Source organism: Erpetoichthys calabaricus, chromosome 1 (assembly GCF_900747795.2).
Source record: "Erpetoichthys calabaricus chromosome 1, fErpCal1.3, whole genome shotgun sequence".
Taxonomy (NCBI): domain Eukaryota; kingdom Metazoa; phylum Chordata; class Cladistia; order Polypteriformes; family Polypteridae; genus Erpetoichthys; species Erpetoichthys calabaricus.
The window spans coordinates 36,343,950-36,358,212 of NC_041394.2; the positions used below are offsets into that span (position 1 = coordinate 36,343,950).

Sequence of the window (14,263 nt, forward strand, 5' to 3'; positions counted from 1 at the left end):
ACTCCACGCTGCCAAAAACTGCGTGCTGGCCTCAGAACTGCTAAGAAAAGCTTCAACTGATTAAAAACACTTTGTACCATTGTGGCCTTGCAAAATTTGCTAGTCTGGTTACTCTGGTGCTCAGAATGCTTAAGCCAATATAACTTCCACAGTCCACAGTCCATGCCTGGGTGAGTAAATACAGTTTCAGTTTTACTCTCTAGAAACCACATCTTCATCCCTCCTTCAATTCCAGAAGAGGTGAGAGATTGGATCAACAAGTTGTTAGAACCAATAAAGGGCGCAGTTAGTATGGAAGAATTACATAATGTCTGTCATGATCAGGAACCTATGAGTCAATACTAGGCAAGGTTCTCAATGTTCAGGAAGCCAGTGCTCCTTCCTGCAAATCGGGCACAGAAATGAGGTAAGGTGTATCACACACGTGTGCATGGGAGGCAGCTAATGAATTGTAATTACATGCCAGACCAGGGGATGGCCATATTCACTAACCCTTTCTCTCTTTTGTCTGTAGATCAACCGAAAGAGATCCCGCCTGAGTATAAAGACATCGATTACAGTTTTGGTCTTAATTATATCACTTCCTCCACCCATTCTATATAAATGCCATCTTGACTCTGCTATCTCAGTTCTGTTGTGACCTCAAGTCTGTTAAGACCTGAATTTTCGATCATTTATCACTTGTTTTCAAGTATACTGGGTGGCTATCCCAAACCTTTTTCTGCTTTCTCTGTTTTTATTCCACAGCTGTCTTACTGGGAAGATGTGTGCATGCCAAGGGTCCGCAATGCTATGATATATGAATCACTAAAGTAAGAGTGCTTCACAAAACTCATGGAGGTCCACCTGGGCTTTCCGAAGGAAAAACAATGCTGCAGAAATACAGCCTGATGGCCAAATATTGACCACTATACTGTATAAAACATCTAGAGACAGCTATTGTGCCTGTCTCATAAGTGGCTGAGCAGCACAACTGGCATGTGCTCCTTGACTCCTATTTCATGGCTGTCAGAACCTTGGGAGCACTTAAAAGCTTGGATGGAATTCCATGGAGCACCCGGCTGTATAAGATGTCTACTGGCTGTTCACAATTTGTATTCCAAATGGTCTGAGGCCAAAATGGTTGATGCATTCAGCTGTATGCTGTTCAAGCCATCTGTTCAGCAAATGTGGTTTGGCAACTGTCAATGGCTCTCAGTTTTCATTAGCCAAAGTTATTTTCCTTTCTCTAGGAGAATAGTATTAAATTCTTCAGGACAGTAGTGTATCATCCAAAAAAGTTAATGGGGTAATAGAAAACCTGAATCAGCGATCAAAAGATGGCATCAGAGTATCACATGGATAAACCAAACAGAAATTATGAGCACTAACAGAAGTCTACAAGCCAAGAGGAAAAACGAAAGAGAAATGGATGAACAGATAAGATGCAGAGAAAAACAGCATTTTACATTGTGGTCAAGGGAACGGCAGGAGTCAAAGAAGATGAAAGATATATTAAGCAACTTTTTGTCGTGGGCATGTTAGATTTGCCAATTGCAGCTGCTGATGTTGTCGCTGCACCTTGTCAAATTACATGGCTGTAAATTGAGCAGCTGAGCTTCAACCTTCTAGCACAGTCATGCTTGGCCCTTTTTCTAAAAGCCAATAGTGTGTTGCCTGACAGAGCAGCAATTCACAAAGGCTTAACAGCTGCAGCAAGTTCAGCCGCAATCCCTGCCCTTTATTTAATTTTTATTCTGTTATGTTACTAGGGGGCTGTGCCCCCCGCTCGCTTCACTCGCCAACCCCTGGGCGGGTGCTACGCACTAGCCACTTTGCAGCTCTGCCACTCGCACATGTTGAAGCGGATGTACAATTTAAACAGATTGTTATTTTCATGGGAATTGTTACATATGCATAATAGAACTAACTATTTTACATTACAGCAAGTAATTAACCATAGTAAAAAATAGTAAAACGTAATAAATTGAAAGAAAATTGTTTCATGTTGCATTAGAGGTATTCTTTGCGTTACACATTTTCGTTCTGTTTGTATTTGAAACTGACACGCAAATACTTTTTAAACTTACACTTTTACTGTAAAAGTTCATTAAAAACAATATTTGGAATTAACTTTTTATCAATATCACATTGAATTTTGATTCCGTGTATGGAGTTACATCATGATAACTACTTACTAACTGCCTGAGAAGTGAATATCATTTCTTTCTCTCTAATAAATAAGTTGAATTTTTTGAATGTTTGTCCCTGTGATTTGTTAACTGTCATAGTAAAAGCTATTCTAACTGGAAACTGTAAACGTTTTAATATGAATGGCATATCAAGATCTCCTTTGGTGTCTAATGTTATCCACGGAAGATGTACTACATTACCTTTCATGTCACCTATATGTCAGAATATATGTTTGTATGTCAGAATTGTTCAATCAATTTGGAATACAACTAATCTTGTCCTATTGCATAGCCCATCACTGAGACATAAATTATGCAATAACATTACGATACATCCTTTCTACAGTAATTCGTGTGGTGGAAGACCGGATGGTGTTAACAGTTGTAAATATTCTACAGGATATATAAAGTTGATGTTTTCATCTTCCGCATGATCACCACCTACTATTTCAGCATTGTCTATTGTTACACATTTAAACAATTTGCAGTGTAACCGATCGATAATTTTTGCCTTAATTTGTTTGGCTTCATTGTTTCTCGGTGCTAGGGTTGCCCGTGTACTCATGTCTTCTGTTGATAACCCTTTGGGATGAAATTCTTCAATAAGATTTGGACATAATAAGTCTTCTTTTATTGGGAACTTAAAGTGTGGAAAATGTAAAAATTTATAAGAGCTGAGAGCGCAGGAACTATGTCTGACAAAAGCATTCTCACGAATAAGAGGTGAGAGGAGTGTGGGCATGGGCCGTTAACCGGAAATGGTTGAGAGAAGGGCGGGACTTGAAACAATCTCTTGGCAATAGTCTTGTCTCAAGATTTTCTTTTATAATAGAGAGATGTAAAATATGGGACATCAGAGAGATGTGCGCCTCTTCTGTCTGTGAAGTTTAAAACATGTGTGTTCCTTACCTCACCGCTACCTGATGAGCACTCATTGGTTCATTTGGTTGTCAGCTCTCCTGCATACACAGCCTGCCCCCTTCGACTAACAAGAGGATCAAACATGCTTGATGTTAGCGTAGTCAGTCACAGACTAGTTGGTCTCACTCATTAGGTATGTCTTACTAGGCGATCGGGTTCACAGAACTACGCTGCTGACTGCATCCAACTGGCTAAGATTATATAAATGAAGGCTACACCTGAGAATCGCTAGAAAAGTTGTCTAATGTGACATGAGCTTAACAGAGAATGGCTGACAAATCAAAGACGCTACTGAAAACAAAAAACAGTTGAGAAATAAACACAAAAAAAGTTCTAACTGGAATTAGAAATCCTGAGCCCTAACTACTATCATTTTTTTTTTAAACTAATGAAATCCAAAATTTTAATGTTAATTCTTTGAGATATTTCAGGTAAGGAGGCCAGAGTTTTTGAGGTTAGGTAATTATACTTATTAATTATGCCAATACATTGCTTGGTGATCAGCATACGGAAGCAAGAATTTCACTACACCTTGCACACATGTGGCACTAAAGACCCTATAAACCTTCTCAAAGTTTTGATTGCCTGCCAGAACCAATCCTAAATAGGCAGCACGTGATAACTTAACACATTATGTAAGTACAGAGTCAATGGACCGGCCACAGGTAAAGCAACTGCTGTGGTCCCCAACCCCTATACATTTTGGTGCAAACTTCTGTGCCATTCCTATTAAGCTATTTATGGATTATGAGGTTTTGAGATTCAAGGAGTACAAATTTGGGGTTTAATTTTGTCTAGAATGTGTTTTGAAAAAATTCTTTATTTAGTCACTGTTGTGTCTTACACATTCTACCTTATATAAAATTGAGAAACGCTGTATCATAACCGCTTTCCATGTTTTTCTTTTTATTATTTACTTGTTGTATAACTAAGAAAACATATCAATGCGCATACGAACATATAATGGTTAACAGTATACATACACCACAAAAAAGTAGATCCACTAACACCATGTACATAACAGTCACCATTTTATTGTGATGTCATTTTGTTTCTCATTTGCGCACCACTATGCCGTATTTACTGTTTCTGCCATCTCCATGAAGAGAATTCCACAGGGGGCCTTTGTTTGTGACGTCAATTTTGTGATGAAACAAAGGTCACCCTAGGCATGTATGGGCTATCTGAGCTTGACAGATAAGCCTTGCTCTGCAGTATTAAATGATTATTATTTAGTCCTTCCTGATTTTCTCAAATCCCTGTTTTTGTTTTTGAGTTTTTCTTTTTTTTTGTTTTTTTTTATCGCCTTCAGGCTTTGATCAAAGATTTCGCTGACTCCCAGTTTTGACCTTTGGCTTGTTGTTTGACTTTTGATTCTCCTGGTCATTTTTCATTTTCTTTTGACTGTCTCTTTCAAGTCAGTAAAGCAACAGTAAACACGGCTATACAAAGATTAACACAAAATGGTGCTGATAAAGGAGTGTCACCAAAATAATAATAACAAAACCGCAAACACAGTTTAAATAAAAATATAAAAGTCGCAATCTTTTGTAAGTCACTTTGGATTAAAGCATCTACAAGAGCAAATAAATGTAAATGTAAAAAGCATTAATTGTGCCTTTCTCTTGATATTTTTGGTGATCTATGCCGCTAAACTGGCATTTTACACTCTGGGAATCTGATTTTGATATTAGTTTTTCTCTCTCTAACTTACTTCAAAACTTAATAATTTTTATTGTCTTCTTGCAGTGCCATTTTGAAATGCTGTTAGACACCGCTGTTTTGTGGCAAGAGGGTCTGCTATCGCCTAAGCAGCATTCACCAAGCTTTGCCAAAGTGTACAATGCATGTCATCATCAGTATGATCTATAACTTCTGTCTATCCCTGTTTGAATAAAAAACTTTACAAGTGATTTAGAGTACATGTCTTTCTTACCCTGCCATTTTGGTTCCGATTCTTGTGGCTTTGTGAAAGATTGGTTTGTATTTTTGCCATTGAGCCCTGGTTCTATTTTTTCAACCTCGTTACATCTTCTGATCCTTTAATTAAAATCTTTTTCTTTGTCTGTTGTAGCGACACCACACCAGGAGCATGGAACTGAAATTCAAACCAATAGAACGCTTGAGCAAAGGCTTCCCCTGAACTTTTCAGTTTAATTTCCCAAGCCTCCATCATGTGACTGCTGCATAATAGGTGTTGCCTAGCAACAGCAGCCACAGATGGGCAGGGCTAGGAGGAAACGACACCCAGAAGGAGGGACTGGGGCGTGGCCTCAACATGTTCCAGGTCTGACTTTGAGTGGAGCTGCAGGCTGCTCCTGACATACGGTATGGAAAGTGTAGAGATTTCAATGGGAAATAACAACTGGATGATTAAACTGCCAGCTTGAAATTCATCAAAAGATTTAAAGAGCGTAGCTACAAATCCCAAAACAGAAATACAAAATTAGTGTGTGATATAAAAAAAGGAATTGGATAAAATCGATTAGGTTAATGAGTAACAATAGGTAATGATATTACGCAGTTGGCATCAAAAATAAGCTTTCCATTTGCCATGTAATAGTTATTGCAGCTAAAAAGTACAAACTCTCTATGGAAACAGCATGTGTGCCATCCACCAATATCTAAGCTACACGGTTATTAATCATAATTTGTGTCTAGTAATTAAATAATGCATTTAATATGTAATCTGTTTTTATTTAGGCTACAATTTATGACTTACTTCAACCTGAATTTTTTTTAACTTTATACCAATCAGCCATTATGTGGGACAGAAATATGTTTAAATAAGTCTGTTTTTATCTGTATTTGCATGCAAGGACAAGGTCTTAAACTACTTTGTGTTGTATGGTTTCCCAAACCAACAATTATGATGAGTTCTGGTGTTTGCAAAAAAATCTGCTCACGTCTGCTTTATGTAGAAATGTCTGCTGTGCACAAAGATGTGTTGTCTTTTTCACTAAAGCAAAGACAGTTTAAAGGCAGTTGCAATAGATCCAGGAGAGCTGACTGGAATGATGCCTTATTGCACCAGATTAAGGGGCGAGTGCTGTGCCAGAGCCCCTGGGAGGACTCAGCGAGTGGAATAGAGACTCACAATGGCCTGGTGATGTATGAGGTGGCTCCCCTGGGGGCAATTATGTTAAGCAAACAGGAACAAAGCAAGAGTATGTCAGAGTCCGTTTCCAAAACAAGATAATTAATAACCCCATCTGAGACACCAGGAAATAATGCATGGCAGAGGTCCTGTGTGCCACTTTATTTATTTGAGTTATTATTAGATCTCTTACTTGCTGAGGGAAGAGTTTTCCATCAAAAGGTAACACAGATTTTAGATTTTTTGGGTAGATATCACTCAGTAAGTTCAACTTTAAAAAAGCGTGTGGCACATGTTTATTTCCTTTCCTGTGCCAAGCTGCCCAACAGGAGTTCAAGGAATTGCTGCTATTAATCAAACTTGGCACTATTTCTAATTTGAAGTATGCCACACTCCTCCATCATAAAACTTCTCCTAGCCTGTGCCTCTCAAGGGTGTTTGTATGTGTTTGTGCATGTGTGCGTATATTCCCTTTCCTTTTGAGACCCTCAACAATGGTGCATTGCCGTTGTTCAATAAAGAGCTTCCTGAACGTGGCATCCACCAACTTAAATTGTCACTAAAAATAAACAGCTTTGTCTGCAAGGAGGAAGAGCTCTTTTTGTGCTTCTTAGGAGTGGCAGGATGGCAATAATGCTTAAACTGGAAAATGAAGGATGAATTACAAAATACAGCAAAGTATCAGAAAAAGAGTTCTGGCAGAACAAAGGAGCTGGAGAAGTGGACCCCCACACCATAATGACTCCGGGATCGTCTCCATCATTGCCACATTTAGCATCTCCATGGCTGCACCAATGAAAGGATTAAGACATCATAGACAAAGGATGGAGCGATCTCCTAACACTGGATTGTAAGAGTGAAAGTCCACATGTGACAAAGTCAGTGTTATGGTATCACCAGAATGCAAACCTGTTTAAAGGAAGGACCAAGAGAGCAATCATTAAAAAAAGCAAGAGACCAAAACCTGGAAACTAAAGAGAGCATCAAAACCCAATTTGAACCTAAAATTGAAATCAAATACAAATGTAAGGAATCAGAAGACATGAGGAAGAAACAAAAAGAAAACAAATGTGCAAGGTTCAGATCGGAATCAGTCAGATAAGGATAATATGGTTAAGTCACATCACTCTTTCTACTGTAATTGACAAAAGCTACTTGGCAATTGCAGACACAAAATGGCTACCGCAAGACCCAACCTGGCGAATGGAAGTAAGCAAAATTAACAATGAATTGATTTAAAAAATAAATAAATCATACAAGAACAATGAATTCATGAAAGCTGGTTGTGAGTGTCATGCAAAGTCCAAATCTTGCTAAAGCAAAGCAAGGTGCACAAGCAAGAGAGACTGTATGTAAAGCAATGCATTTGTCTTGTTGAAGACAGGAGTTGACCGATCATCAACTGCCCAGTGGACGTAAATATATGCTAGCAAAAGAGGACCAAACCTCAAAGACAAACTGCAGTACTGCCTGCAACCACAAGGGGTGACAAAAACAAAGATGGAGAAGAGCTTCTGATCAAAGAAAGGACAATTGCAATGAACATTCTGCCATGTATGCTGGAGAAAGAGGACAACCGAACAAATCGGGACAAAGCATCACTACATCAGCGGTTCTCAAACTGTGGGGCACATCCCTCTAGGGGGGTGTGAAGTAACAAAAAAGGGCGCACGAATGTTGGCATATGTGGTGTAATTTTTGCTATTCGTAGGGAAATTTTAAACTTGTAGCAGTGTATCGGCAGCAAAAAATATAGGAATTAATTTTATTAGGGTTTCAAAAAACATTAGGGGGGTGCGATTAAAACTGTTATGAAAACTCGGGTCGCAAATACTTAAAGGTTGAGAAATGCTGACCTACACCAAGAGTTCCCTAAAAGCAAGTCATTAAGTACACCTACTTTGATTGCAAGAATTATTGACTGCATCTTTGTAGTTAGCATAAAGCCAGCAAATGTATGCTGGTTACTGGTATTACTATAAGTGAAAAGTAATACGCTGTGTGATAAATAAGTTTTTAGCAGTTCAAAGTTTCTTTTCCTAAATGTAGTCAAAAAGTTCAGAATAATGTCTCACACACACACACACACACACACAGGAGCTGTGTGTGTGGGAAGGTAAACCAGTGCAGATTAGCTGTGAATTAATCAATGCCTCCATCACATTGTGGGCACTAGGAACTTTATGACTAGCTAAGAACGTACTAGTCTAACTGGCAGAAAGAGCAAAATTCTAACTACAATATTATAAAGCCAGGCCAGTACAAATCATGGGTAAATCTTTAGATAATAATCAAGAAAATATATTTCATAAGTGCCCTGCGGTGGGCTGGCGTCCTGCTCGGGGTTTGTTTCCTGCCTTGCGCCCTGTGTTGGCTGGGATTGGCTCCAGCAGACCCCCGTGACCCTGTAGATAGAATATAGCGGGTTGGATAATGGATGGATGGATATATTTCATAAGTTAGGTGACTTTTTCTATAGTAGAGAAGAGGATCAAATTCAGCTAGTGTTGATTGTGTTGTTTGTTATTGTCCTTAGTCTGAATATACTATCATATATTAATTTTTCTATTATCCTTATGTCATGAATAAATTGCATTATTTTGTTTATTGCAGCAAACGTGTTTGTATTACTTGTTAAAAAATAGTCAACCCCCATGTCTGAAAGCCGGTAATGAATTGTGTCAAGTTAAATACATTTCTCCTTATTTTATGTTACAGTCCTTCTAAAAGCCTGTGAAGAACTGTGTCGATGAGGTGAATACATTTCTCCCCATTTCATGTTATTTTCTTTCTAAAAACCTGGGATGAATTGTGTCTACTTCATCTTCTTCGCCATCTTTTCCCACTTCTATGTGGGGGTCGATGTGATTGATCAACCTTCTCCATTCAGCTCAGTCATGCACCTCCTCACCAGTCAGGCCCTTTTCCTTCAGATTTCTTTTACTTTATCCATCCATCTCCACTTCGGCCTCCCTTGCTTTCTCTTCCCGTGTACTTCCATTCCCATCACTTCTTTGCCCACATATTCATTGTCTCTCCTCATCACATGTCCATACCACTTCAATCTACTTTCCTGTACTGTCAATGAGTTAAATACGTTTCTCCTTATTTTACAAAGTAGTGCTTCAAAAAGCTAGGAACATATTATGTCAATGAGTTAAATACATTTCTCCTTATTTTATGTTGTTGTCCTTCTAAAAACCTATGATAAATTGTGTTGAGTTAAATACATTTCTCCTTATTTTACACAGTAGTCCTTCTAAAAGCCTGTAACATATGATGTCAATGAGTTAAATATGTTTCTTCTTATCTCACATTACAGTCCTTCCAAAGGCCTGTGATTAATTGTGTCAATGAGTTAAATACATTGCTCTTATTTTTTGTTGTTGTCCTTCTAAAAACCTATAATGAATTATGAAAAATTATATACATGTCTTCTTATTTTACATAGTAGTCCTTCTAAAAGCATGTAACATATTATGTCAATGAGTTAAATACATTTCTCCTTATTTCATGTTTCAGTCCTAAAAGGCTGTGACAAATTGTGTCAATGAGTTAAATACATTTCTCTTATTTTGCGTTGTTGTCCTTCTAAAAACCTATGATAAATTGTGTTGAGTTAAATATATTTCTCCTTATTTTACACAGTAGTCCTTCTAAAAGGCTGTAACATATTATGTCAACGAGTTAAATACATTTCTTCTTATTTCACGCTACAGTCCTTCTAAAAGGCTGTGACAAATTGTGTCAAAGAGTTAAATACATTTCTCCGTATTTTGTGTTCTTGTCCTTCTAAAACTGGTGATGAATTATGTCTGCAAGTTAAATACATTTCTCCCTATTTTTCACGGTACTCCTTTAAATAAGCCTATAACAATGCCACTTTTGTATTCCACTGGAGACAAAATGGTGTCTGGCCGAGTCTTAGCGTGCTCAGTTTAGCTGACTTCTTAGCTGCTGTATTAACTTTAACCCCTAAGAATAAAATCCTCTACCTAAGCCTCATTCTTGGAAAATTTAATGGTTAGCATCAGCTTATAAATTGTCTTTGAGTTTGACATTTCCACTCTTCATGTATCATTTCATCAGGTTCTGTGTGATTTTTTAGAATGGCCAATATTCACCCCACTTTTTTGTGTTGACTGATCTTTTATGATTCATTTGGGTAAGTCACTTTGGTCTGGAACTGGAGGCCGAGACAATGAATGGAGGATCAGATCTTTTAAAAATGCTTTCTTTCAATGCAATGCATATGGAATGACCAGCTTCAGTGTAGGCCACTGCAGGGTCTGTCAATAGGAAAAACGATCAAGGTAGTAGAGCCAGGTGGCGAATGAAAAACTCTGCCCTACAGATGACTGCCCGCTATAAAATAGCTCAATGTGACTGTGTGCGTTGCTGCATGGCATTCTGTTCTGTGTACGTTCCTGCCTTGTGCCCACTACTGCCAGGATGGACTCCACCTCCAATTTTAATAAAGTGGCACTGAGGTGAATGAATGAAAGAAATTAACCTAAAAAAAGAAAAAGAAGCAAACTTTTATTCATGAGTGTATAGAGCAGAAATAGATGCATTCGCCTAGTTGAATAAATGACACATGATGGCATATCGGTGACATTCCAGGCACTGCCGATTGATCACTTGGAGGTCAAATCAGAGTTTGACAACCCCTGCTTTATTCAGCTTCTGTTCTCTTAGTGGCACCCTTGAAATTGCACTGTTGTACGTTTCGAAGCTTTCTTCTTGTGATTTCTCACCGCTTACTTCACATGCCTCAAGCATGGCAGGAACAAAGGAGGCGAGTGCTGCTTTCTTTTTGTTGGTGTGCCATTTATCAAGCTTGTGCAGCCTGCCTGCCCTACCATAACAGGATAATATGGCAAACGCTAATGGTGCCAGCACCCCTGCTGGGAGCAATTTCACACATTGTGCTACATCCTGGGGAGCGTAAAAAGGCTCCTTTCAACCCAGCCGGTGTCCTTTGCAGATAAATTCCCTTTCCATGCCGCAATACCAGAAAGACGCTTTACCCTCCCTAGGTACTCTGCTGGATGTCGTCTATCTCACCTCCCAAGGGACTGAAAAATAGGGTCAGTTGTTTAGGAATGAACTGCTAGTTTGCCCGCATAAAGCTTATGCCAGCATTCACCTTACTATGAAATCCCACTGGATTCCTAAAATGCTTCAAAAGTTAATGTCTGTAGTGATGACCTTGTTCTTCTGTATTCACCATTTTTGATATAGTGGCTTGCACTCTGCATGCCATGCCACAAAGCCCTTTACAAATATATCATGCCAAAAAGAATCGACACATGTCTAGAATGGTGACTCTGATGTTCTGTTTTGATCTTTCTTTTCATATAGCAGGTTGCAGTTTTTGTCACATGCCACTTGGGAAAGACAAGTGCCCAACCTGAAGGAGAAGTCCGAGTATGCCAGATCTGGCCCACACCAGGCCAACCAATTAAACTAACATGCACATCAGAGCAAACTGGAATACCTGGAGAAAAGCCACGCAGACCCAAGGAGAACACAGTGAGGCAGAAGCAGTGACTTCCGTGACAACACGTTGCTCTTTTAGTAATCACCTCAGACACCGCACAGACAGACAATTACTGCACAGCCAAGCAACAGCAGCCACTGTGCCACCGAGCTTACCCGCCATAATAACATGACAATTAAATGAGAGCAAACCTTACGTTTCATGAATGTTCATTTTTAACAAATTTAATAAAAAGTAGTTGAAGCGCTCACAGGTTGACAAAGAAACTCACTAAATAACCAGGATCAATTAACAGAAGGGAAGAACGGGCATCTCATCAGGAAACCAGCAACAGCTTAAATATACCATGAGGCAATGGCAGGGCACATTAATATGAACCATCCATTACTGAACCACCTTCAAGGCTGGGAGAGCCTTTCATGGCAGCATTGAGAACAAAATAGGAACCAGCCCTGAACAGAGTGCCAGTCCATCACAGGGCACAGTGACACATTTACCACTCACTACAGAATTTCCCCTTGGGATTAATAAAGTATCTATCTATCTATCTATCTATCTATCTATCTATCTATCTATCTATCTATCTATCTATCTATCTATCTATCTATCTATCTATCTATCTATCTATCTACAGTTTTGCAATAAATCCTGTGGTTGGTGGCATTACCACCCCTTCATAGATTTTTTTCACCAATGCACGAAAACCCAGTGTAGGAAAACATCTACGTCAAATGCGTTTTTGTTCACTTTAGTGTGGATGGTGATACTTCTGTAATTGATATGAAAACACTTGTATGGACAAAGAGAATATATAAAGAGAATAAAATTGAAAGAAAATGTAGAAATGTGGATGTAGCCTCAGTCAAAGATCTACAACAAGAAAAGTGACCAGCTGATGCAAAGTGAAATATTGTGCAACAGTCACCCACAGCATTTCCAGGTTTGCGAGTTGGGTTAGGCAGGTTTACAAATGAATTAATAATTTGTTTAATGGTAAGTACTTGGTGATAATCTTCTAGATGGGAGGAAACTTTTGGATTTATTATTTGTGTTACGGTTTCGCCAGGGCACTCTTTGTTTTTTTATTTTGTTTATGTTTTTTGATAAAATCTGATAATATACTGTGACCACTAGGGGGGTGCTGCAGCTCCCCAAACCCCAGGCACAATTGCACAGACGCAAGTCCCAACATAATACATTTTCAAATGATCATTTCTTTCACTTTGCACTTCTCTTGGCATGCTTTGTCCACGTACAACCAACTCTGACTTGCCTGACTGAGTACTTCTGGTGATGAGATATTACTTGTTGGGAGCACTTTTGGGACAACCAGAAGTCCTAGAAAGTTGGGACTACAAATCCCAGAAGCTCCCCCTGGCAGCCCCGATGGAACCTAATAGGGCTGCCTCATGGGACTAGAGATCCCAGCATGTCCTGTGGGTATCTGTGTTTAGATGGGTATGGGGTTTGGGAGCATTTACTGATACAGCACTTAGCTGCACCCACCACATGACAAATCAACTCAGGATCCCAGATTAGGACCCGAGTGCAGCTGTGCAAAGGGTGACACCTCAGCATCACACTAGTCCAGATGGACTGGAATAAGTGAGATTTTTTACGGTGGCTGAAGTGCCAGTCCTGCCACCAACCCCCAAGTTTTCCCTGCAGGTTGGAGGGCCTGCTTGCAGGGCTGGATGCAGGTTAATGGATGGAGCAATTGCAGGTTAAGGGCCCAGTGAAGTGGAATCATTTCTTGCACTTAGGTTGTTTCAAAGTTTTTTCTTCCTTTAGTAAGTTTCTCTAACAGTTGGCTTAATTTTTGCATAAACTTGGTGTTATGGAGATCATTATCTTACTTTTGGTTTGGTTATACTTTATATATTACCCATCAAGTTCAAGTTCAAGTTCAAGTTCAAGTAGGCTTTATTGTCACTTCAACCATATACAGTTAGTACACAGTGAAACGAAACAACGTTCCTCCAGGACCAAGGTGCTACATGCAACATAAATTACAACATAAATTAACAGAAAAACTAAACTAGCTAACTAAGAAATGTGCAAACAAAAGCAACAAAGTGACAGTGTGACCAAAAACACAAACGTAACATAATAATAAGGTGTTGTTGTGATGAGTTGAGGTAGTGGAGAAACAGTAAACATTCCTTAGTGTAGCAGCAAAAATTAGGAAGTAAAGAAGTTAGTGCAAAAAGTTGTCCAGTAATGGATATTGTGCAAAAAAAGCATTGACAGGTTGGTGTATACGATAGTTTGGTAGTGTAGGTCAGTGTGTTTGCGCTTGTGTTGATTAGTCAGTCCAATCTCAATGTTTTGAGGTAGTTGAGTTAAGCTAAGTGATAATGTTTGTGTGTGTGTGTGTGTGCATGCGTGTGTGTGTGTTTATCAGTCCAGTCCCTTTTTGTTGAGGAGACGGATGGCTTGTGGAAAAAAGCTGTTGCACAGTCTGGATGTGTGTGCCCGAATGCTTCGGTACCTTTTTCCAGATGGCAGGAGGGTAAAGTGTGTGTGAGAGGGATGTGTCCGATCAGCCACAATGCTGGTGGCTTTGCGGAT

The 14,263-nt window shown here is 39.2% G+C and overlaps 1 protein-coding gene across 1 annotated transcript in view; it reads right to left on the reverse strand.

Annotated features, from left to right (window-relative positions):
* Positions 1-14,263, reverse strand: part of LOC114645429 (heparan sulfate glucosamine 3-O-sulfotransferase 1-like) — a 69,087-nt gene that overhangs the window by 2,829 nt on the left and 51,995 nt on the right. The window lies entirely within an intron of this gene.